Source organism: Pristiophorus japonicus, unplaced genomic scaffold, assembly GCF_044704955.1.
Source record: "Pristiophorus japonicus isolate sPriJap1 unplaced genomic scaffold, sPriJap1.hap1 HAP1_SCAFFOLD_636, whole genome shotgun sequence".
NCBI lineage: Eukaryota > Metazoa > Chordata > Chondrichthyes > Pristiophoridae > Pristiophorus > Pristiophorus japonicus.
Genome location: NW_027254548.1, coordinates 279,961 through 287,379, shown reverse-complemented (window position 1 = coordinate 287,379; position 7,419 = coordinate 279,961). Strand labels below are relative to the sequence as shown.

Below are 7,419 nucleotides of genomic sequence, written 5' to 3'. Positions count from 1 at the left end.
ACCTGTCCTTCGTGGAAAAGTTTTTCAAAAGAAACCCCTTTGACCACAAGGCCATAAAACAGTGGTCAGCACGTAAGGTCCTGGACGCCCTACGAAAGAAGGAGAGGGTGGACCCTGTCGGGTGGTTCCCTGAGCGGACTGTCGAACTCGTTTGGCAGAACGTCTCATCGCCAGAGCTTTCACACAAGCACCAAGACGTAGCTTGGTTGGCGGTGAGGAGGGCCTTACCCATCAGAGTGTTCATGCACAGCCGACGCCTCAGCAACACGGCACGGTGCCCCCGGGCCGGCTGTGGGGCGGACGAGACTGTCACCCATCTCCTTCAGGATTGCGCCTTTGCAAGGCAGGTTTGGAAAGAGATGCAGTGGTTGCTGTCGAGGTTCATCCCGAGCAGCTCCGTAACACAGGACTCTGTGCTCTACGGGCTGTTCCCAGGGACACACACCGAGACAGACATCACCTGCTGCTGGAGGGCCATCAACTCGGTCAAAGACGCTCTTTGGTCTTGCCGAAACTTGCTGGTTTTCCAGAGCAAGGAGATGTCCACGTCTGCGTGTTGCAGACTGGCGCAATCCAAGATCCAGGAATACGTGCTGAGGGACGCACTGAAAATTGGTGCAGTCGCCGCAAAGGCACGGTGGGGAAGGGCCACAGTTTAAAGCCCTTCCGCCACGGTAAACCCAGGGGCTGGAATCTGTACAAACCCCTCTCGGGCTGTACTTGTAATTTACTTTTTGTGTGCATGGAGCACCAAATCTGTAAACACCGATGTCGTGCCATGTACAATGCAAGGTGTGTTACGAAATGCATGTTTGAAAAGAAAAATGCAAATGTACCGTCACCCATTCCGGGCACTGGATTGTGACACATGAAACGTAATTTGTGTGAATGTACCACAATGTATCCCGTTTATTGGACCGAATTGCACTTGAACGGAAAAACAAGAAATGTAACGAACGGAACTGCCGTCAGCACCCAGATGTATTGTATGGGATTGCTGACCGCAGCTAAATGTACTGAAATGCCATTGAATGTACTGTACAGATTTTTTTATGAATAAAGTATATTTTGAAATTTTAAAAAATGCCTTGGGACGTTTCACTGCGTTAAAGGCGCTATATAAATACAAGTTTTTGTTGTTGCTGTTGTTGTGACGAAGACTCCCGGCCACAAGCTCACACCTCCCTATTGATCTTCCCCTGTGCAAAACTGGAACATTGCTTTTTCAAACACGTCAGATTCTGAATTAGTTTTCATGTGAAGATTTGACAAACATTTACTTCACAGGCAATAAATATACATCGCGATTATATTTGCGGAAAACTTTCCCTGGCCCGAAGGCATGTGACTGAGGGAGCTTTGATTTCCTTTTAAGGGCAATATGCAAATAAGGACGGCATCTTCTGTGTTACTGCAGTGTTTTCACAAGGGATATATCATTAGACATTGCAATATTTTAGCAGAATGGACATGTCAAAGCAGCAGCACTTTGTGAAAAGGGACATTGTGATTTTTTTATACATGAGTCGTTGAGACGTTAAGAGGCAGCGGATGATGTCGGGAGGCAGTTGTGTGCGAAAATCAAGCATACTTACCTGGCAGGGGAGTAACCATGATCAAGAAGGTGGTTCTCCCAGGACGAGGCTAGCCCATTGCACTTCGGGTGTGCTGACGCCTGCGATGTCCCCAAATGCGGGATACTCGACTGCAAAATTTGTGGTAGTGGGGGACTGCGTTCGCGCTCTCCCCTGGCTTTGCAATTAATATCAGAATTAGCAACATCTCCGTTTCTAAGTTCATTATCTATTCATCAGTCTTAACCTAGGCTTCAACTCCAGCAGCTATATTTCATTGCCAACAGAGGCGCGGATAAAAATGGCCACTAACCCTGCGAAGTATGAGACGTTAAGAGGCCATCACAAAACTCTCCGAGTCCAAGTGTTGCTTCCTCCATTCCGACCAACTGCCGCATATCAGCATGCACACACAGTCCAACAGGGGACGACGGACAACTCGTGTGGAACTGTGCTGTCATACACACACTATCCAACAGGCGGACAATATTTCAGGTTTAAGAAATCACATTTCACTGGCTTTAAGATCTCCCTTGGATCTCGGGGACCACAATTCCACACAGTACGGAAGCTATGGTCTCAGCAGAACATCACGCACTTTCACTTGCTTTAGCCACATAGTTCATTCAGCTTTCTTCACTGCTACTTTGGACAAATTGCTTGGGCATTTTCAGCGTTAAATCAACTGCAACCCACAAATCTCTTTCAATTCATCTGTCGCTATCTTAGCACACTGATTTTGGATCAGGTCGCTGATTGGCGCGTGGGCACACACAGCGGGAGCGACGAGGTCGGGGCGAAGGGGCGGCAAGAGAATGTGGAGGGACGTGATCGGGGACCAGGAGAGGCCTGAGTTCGGTGACAGGGGCCCAGGGACAGCACTGGGCCAGCCCACACTGCGGTATAAAAAGGGAGGGAGAGACAAAGTGGGTCATTATCGACCGGTTAGTCTGACATCAGTGCTGGGGAAAATGTTGCAATCATTTATTCAGGATGAAATAGCAGCGCATTTGGAAAGCAGTGACAGGATCGGTCCAAGTCAGCACGGATTTAGGAAAGGGAAATCATGCTTGACAAATCTTATGGAATTTTTTGAGGATGTAACTAGTAGAGTGGACAAGGCAGAACCAGTGGATGTGGTGTATTTGGACTTTCAAAAGGCTTTTGACAAGGTCCCATTGGTGTGTAAAATCAAAGCACGTGGTATTGGGGGTAATATACTGACGTGGATAGACGACTGGTTGGCAGAGAGTCGGGATAAACGGGTCCTTTTCAGAATGGCAGGCAGTGACTAGTGGGGTGCCGCAGGGCTCAGTGCTGGGACCCCAGCTCTTTACAGTATACATTAATGATTTGGATGAAGGAATTGAGTGTAATATCGACAAGTTTGCAGATGACACTAAACTGGGTGGCGGTGTGAGCTGTGAGGAGGACGCTAAGAGGCTGCAGGGTGACTTGGACAGGTTCGGTGAGTGGGCAAATGCATGGCAGATGCAGTATAATGTGGATAAATGTGAGCTTATCCACTTTGGGGGCAAAAACACGAAGGCAGAATATTATCTGAATGGTGACAGATTAGGAAAAAGGGAGGTGCAACGAGACCTGGGTGTCATGGTTCTTTAGTCATTGAAGGTTGGTAAACAGGTGCAGCATGCGGTAAAGAAGGCAAATGGTATGTTGGCCTTCATAGCTCGGGGATTTGAGTATAGGAGCAGGGAGGTCTTACTGCAGTTGTACAGGGCCTTGGCGAGGCCTCACCTGGAATATCGTGTTCAGTTTTGGTCTCCTAATCTGAGGAAGGACGTTCTTGTTATTGAGGGAGTGCAGCGAAGATTCACCAGACTGATTAAAACATTAAAAAAAAAGACTGGCGCAATCCAGTCTGCAAAAGGCTTCTCGGCCTTTTGGCTAAGATCATGCGTAACTGACCTGACAGGGGAGTAACCATGACCCCCAACGTGGTTCTCCCTGGATCAGGAAGGTGATTCTCCTATGCTTTTTGGAAATAAGAGGTGTGTGGCGGGCCTGATCCATCCACCTCCATGGCACGAACTTGGTATTGCAGTACTTCCAGGAACGGTGCGACGGAACTGCTCGGGATGAACCTCGACAGCAACCACTCCATCTCTTTCCAGACCTGCGTCGCAAAGGCGCAATCCTGAAGTAGGTGGGTGACAGTCTCGTCCGCCCCGCAGCCGACTCGGGGGCACCGTGCCGTGCTGTTGAGACGCCGGCTGTGCATGAACGCTCTGACGGGTAAGGCCCTCCTCACCGCCAACCAAGCTACATCTTGGTGCTTGTGTGAAAGCTCTGGCGATGAGACGTTCTGCCAAACGAGTTCGACAGTCCGCTCAGGGAACCACCCGACAGGGTCCACCCTCTCCTTCTTTCGTAGGGCGTCCAGGACCTTACGTGCTGACCACTGTTTTATGGCTTTGTGGTCAAAGGGGTTTTATTGTGAAAAACTTTTCCACGAAGGACAGGTGGACAGGCATGGTCCAGCTGGTGGGGGCGTTTCGCGGCAGCATGGCCAGACCCATCCTTCGCAACACCGGGGACAGGTAGAACCTCAGCACATAGTGACACTTGGTGTTTGTGTACTGGGGGTCTGTGCACAGCTTAATGCAGCCGCACACAAAGGTGGCCATCAGGATGAGGGCCACGTTCGGAACATCCTTTCCTCCACTGTCCAGAGATTTGTACATTGTGTCTCTGCGGACACGGTCCATTTTGGACCTCCAGACAAAGTGCAAGACGGCCCGGGTGACTGCCGGGGCACAGGAGCGAGAGATGGGCCAGACCTGTGCCACGTACAGCAACCCCGAGAGCACCTCACTCCTGATGACCAGGTTCTTTCCTGCCATGGAGAGGAAGCGCAGCTTCCACCATCCCGGTTTTTGCTTCATTTTGGCGATACACTCTTCCCAGTTTTTGGCGCACACCCCATCCGCTCCGAACCATATTCCCAACACCTTCAGGTAATCTGGCTTCACGGTGAAGGGAATAAAGGATCCGTCGGCCCAGTTGCCAAAGAGCATGGCCTCGCTCTTGCTGCGATTGACCTTTGCTCCCGAGGCCAGTTCAAACTGGTCGCAGATTGTGAGCAATCTGCGGATCCGAGCAAAAGATGGCTACGTCGTCCATGTACAGGGAGGTCTTGACCTGAGCGCCTCTGCTGCCTGGGATCGTCACCCCTCTAATGCCCGCATCCTTCCTGATGGACCCGGCAAAGGACTCGATACAACACACAAACAAGAGAGACGAGAGAGGACAGCCTTGCCTGACTCCAGATCTGACCGAAAAGCTTTCAGTTTCCCACCCGTTGATTAGAACTGCACGACTGATGTCTCTGTAGAGCAGTTGGATCCAATTGCGGATACCCTCCCCAAACCCCATTTTGGAGAGCACGTCCATCAGGTACGTGTGCGATATCCTGTCAAAGGCCTTCTCCTGGTCTAAGCTGATTAAGCAGGTGTCCACCCCACTGTCCCGCACGTAGGCGATCGTATCCCTGAGTAGCGCCAGGCTATCAGAGAGCTTCCTGCCGGGGACAGCGCAGGTCTGGTCCGGGTGAATCACCAGCTCAAGAGCAGACTTGACCCTGTTGGCGATGACCTTTGACAGGATCTTGTAGTCCACATTGAGCAGCGAAATAGGTCGCCAGCTTTTGATTTCCTCCCTCTTCCCCTTCTGCTTGTAGATGAGGGTGATGATTGCTTTCCTCATTGATTCTGACATACTACCAGCCAGAAGCATACCCCCGTACACTTCCAGCCGGTCTGGGCCCATCCAGTCCCACAGAGCGAATACAACTCGACCGGTAAGCCGTCGCTTCCGGGAGTTTTAATCATCGCAAGGGACCGGACGGTCTTTGTCATCTTGTCCAAAGTTAGCGGGTGGTCCAGACTCTCCTGCTCACTGTCGTTTAGGACCTCCGAAATAGACGACAGGAACAACTGGGAGGCCACGCGGTCTGTGGGCTTGACGTCATACAGCCTGGCATAGAAGGATTTGCTGATCCTCAGCATGTCAGGCTGCGAAGACGTCACAGAACCGTCTTCTTCCTTTAGGCTGGTGATCACAGAGCTCCCCCTGTGTACCTTTTGGAAGAAGAAGCGCGAACACGTCTCATCCTACTAGACGGAGCAGACTCTGGAGCGGAAGATAATCTTGGAGGACTCTGAGGCAAAGAGCGAGGCTTGCTGGCCCTTCACCTCTTCGAGTTCCTCCGCGACATCGACCCCCATCGACTGCAGCAGGAGCAGGTTTTGCACGCTCTTCTGGAGTTGGGACAATTCCCTCTGTCTCCCTCTCACCTCCTGAACACCTTTGAGGATGAAGAACCTCTTGATGTTTGTCTTGATTGTTTCCCACCAGTGCATCGGGGAATCGCAGAGGGGTTTTACGGTTCTCCAACCTTTGTAATCCCTCTTGAGTTCTTCCACGTTTTCCGGAGTCAACATTTTCATGTTCAGCTTCCATATCCCTCTGCCAACTTTCTGGTTTTCCTGTGGGCGACAGTCGGCCAGTAGGAGGCAGTGGTCAGAGAAGAACACCGGCGTGACGTCGGTGGATCTGACCTTGAGCGTGTGGGACACAAACAGGAAGTCTATTCTGGAACGGACGGACCCGTCTGGTCTCGACCAGGTGTATCTGAGCGGTGCTCCGACTGCAGGGTTGCTGAAGACGTCGCACAGCTTGGCATCTTTTACCGCATCCATCAGGAGTCTGGACGTGGTGCCCAGTTTGCTGTCGGCTCTGCTGGATCGTCCAGCCGCATCGATGATGCAGTTGAAGTCACTGCCCAGAATGACCGGCCTGGACGTTGCCAGCAGCAGTGGGAGCTGCTGGAAGAGGGCCAGCCGCTCGCTTCTGAGAGGTGAGGCATACACGTTAATTAGCCTTAGAGGGGAATTTATGTACATTATGTCTGCTACGAGGAGGCGGCCGCCCACCACCTCCTTAACTTCGGTGATGGTGAAGTGGCCTCCCCGCAGCAGAATGTCCAGGCCGGAAGCCCGGCTGTCGTTGCCTCCTGACCATATGGATGGTCCATGGGCCCACCATCGTGACCACTGCCGGTAACTGCTGAAGTGTGGCAGCCCGCACTCCTGCAAGAACAGCAGGTCCGCTTTGACCTTGGCGAGGTACCCCAAGGTGGAAACACATCGCGTAGTGGATTTTACGCTACGCACGTCAATCGATGCTATTTTTAAATCCATGTTTAAGTTACAGGTTGCAGTTCAAAACATTTACATTTTAAATAAACTGTCCTTTCCGTTGGAGACCTGCCCAGTGGCCGGTTCCTGCATACATAGATTTTCACTGTAAAAGTCTACTTCACCTGGGCTGGCATACTGGTCGTCCTCTGCCGTGGGAGTGTTTCGACCAGGGGACTGGTGTCGTGTTGTCAGAAAGTCCGATATGTCCTCTGCACTGTCCTCGCCTGGTGTTGGTGGTTCCCTCTTTTCATCAGTCGCAGCGATCTCGAGCTGGTGTGCTTCGATCGCTGTGTCGCTCCCGGTATTCCGGAGGTGGGGTGTGCTGGGCACTTCGCTGCTCCCGTTGTCCCGGAGCTGGTCTGCATTGGTCGCTTCTTCGCTCCCGGTGTTCCGGAGCTCGTGTGCGCTGAGCGCTTCGCTGCTCCCGGGTTCCCGGAGCGAGGCTGTGCCGGTCACTTCACTGCTCCCGGTCGCCTGTGGCTGTGGGTTGGCGTATTGACTCTTGTTTTGGTGGCGGTATTGAGGGGCTTTGTCTCGCCTTTCCTCATCAGACGAGCTGCCGTCGCTGCTGTCTGTCGTGGACGTTAGCCGCCTCTTCCCTGTCGTTCCCGCAGGGGCCCTTG

The 7,419-nt window shown here is 52.1% G+C and overlaps 1 non-coding gene and 1 pseudogene across 1 annotated transcript; both read left to right on the top strand.

Annotated features, from left to right (window-relative positions):
- The first annotated feature begins 1,587 nt into the window (after positions 1-1,587).
- On the top strand, positions 1,588-1,751 carry LOC139255808 (U1 spliceosomal RNA). Its single transcript, XR_011592122.1, has one exon. It is a non-coding gene; the product is annotated as a U1 spliceosomal RNA (small nuclear RNA).
- Positions 1,752-3,462: 1,711 nt separating this feature from the next.
- Positions 3,463-3,664, top strand: LOC139255809 (U2 spliceosomal RNA; annotated as a pseudogene).
- The last annotated feature ends 3,755 nt before the right edge of the window (positions 3,665-7,419 follow it).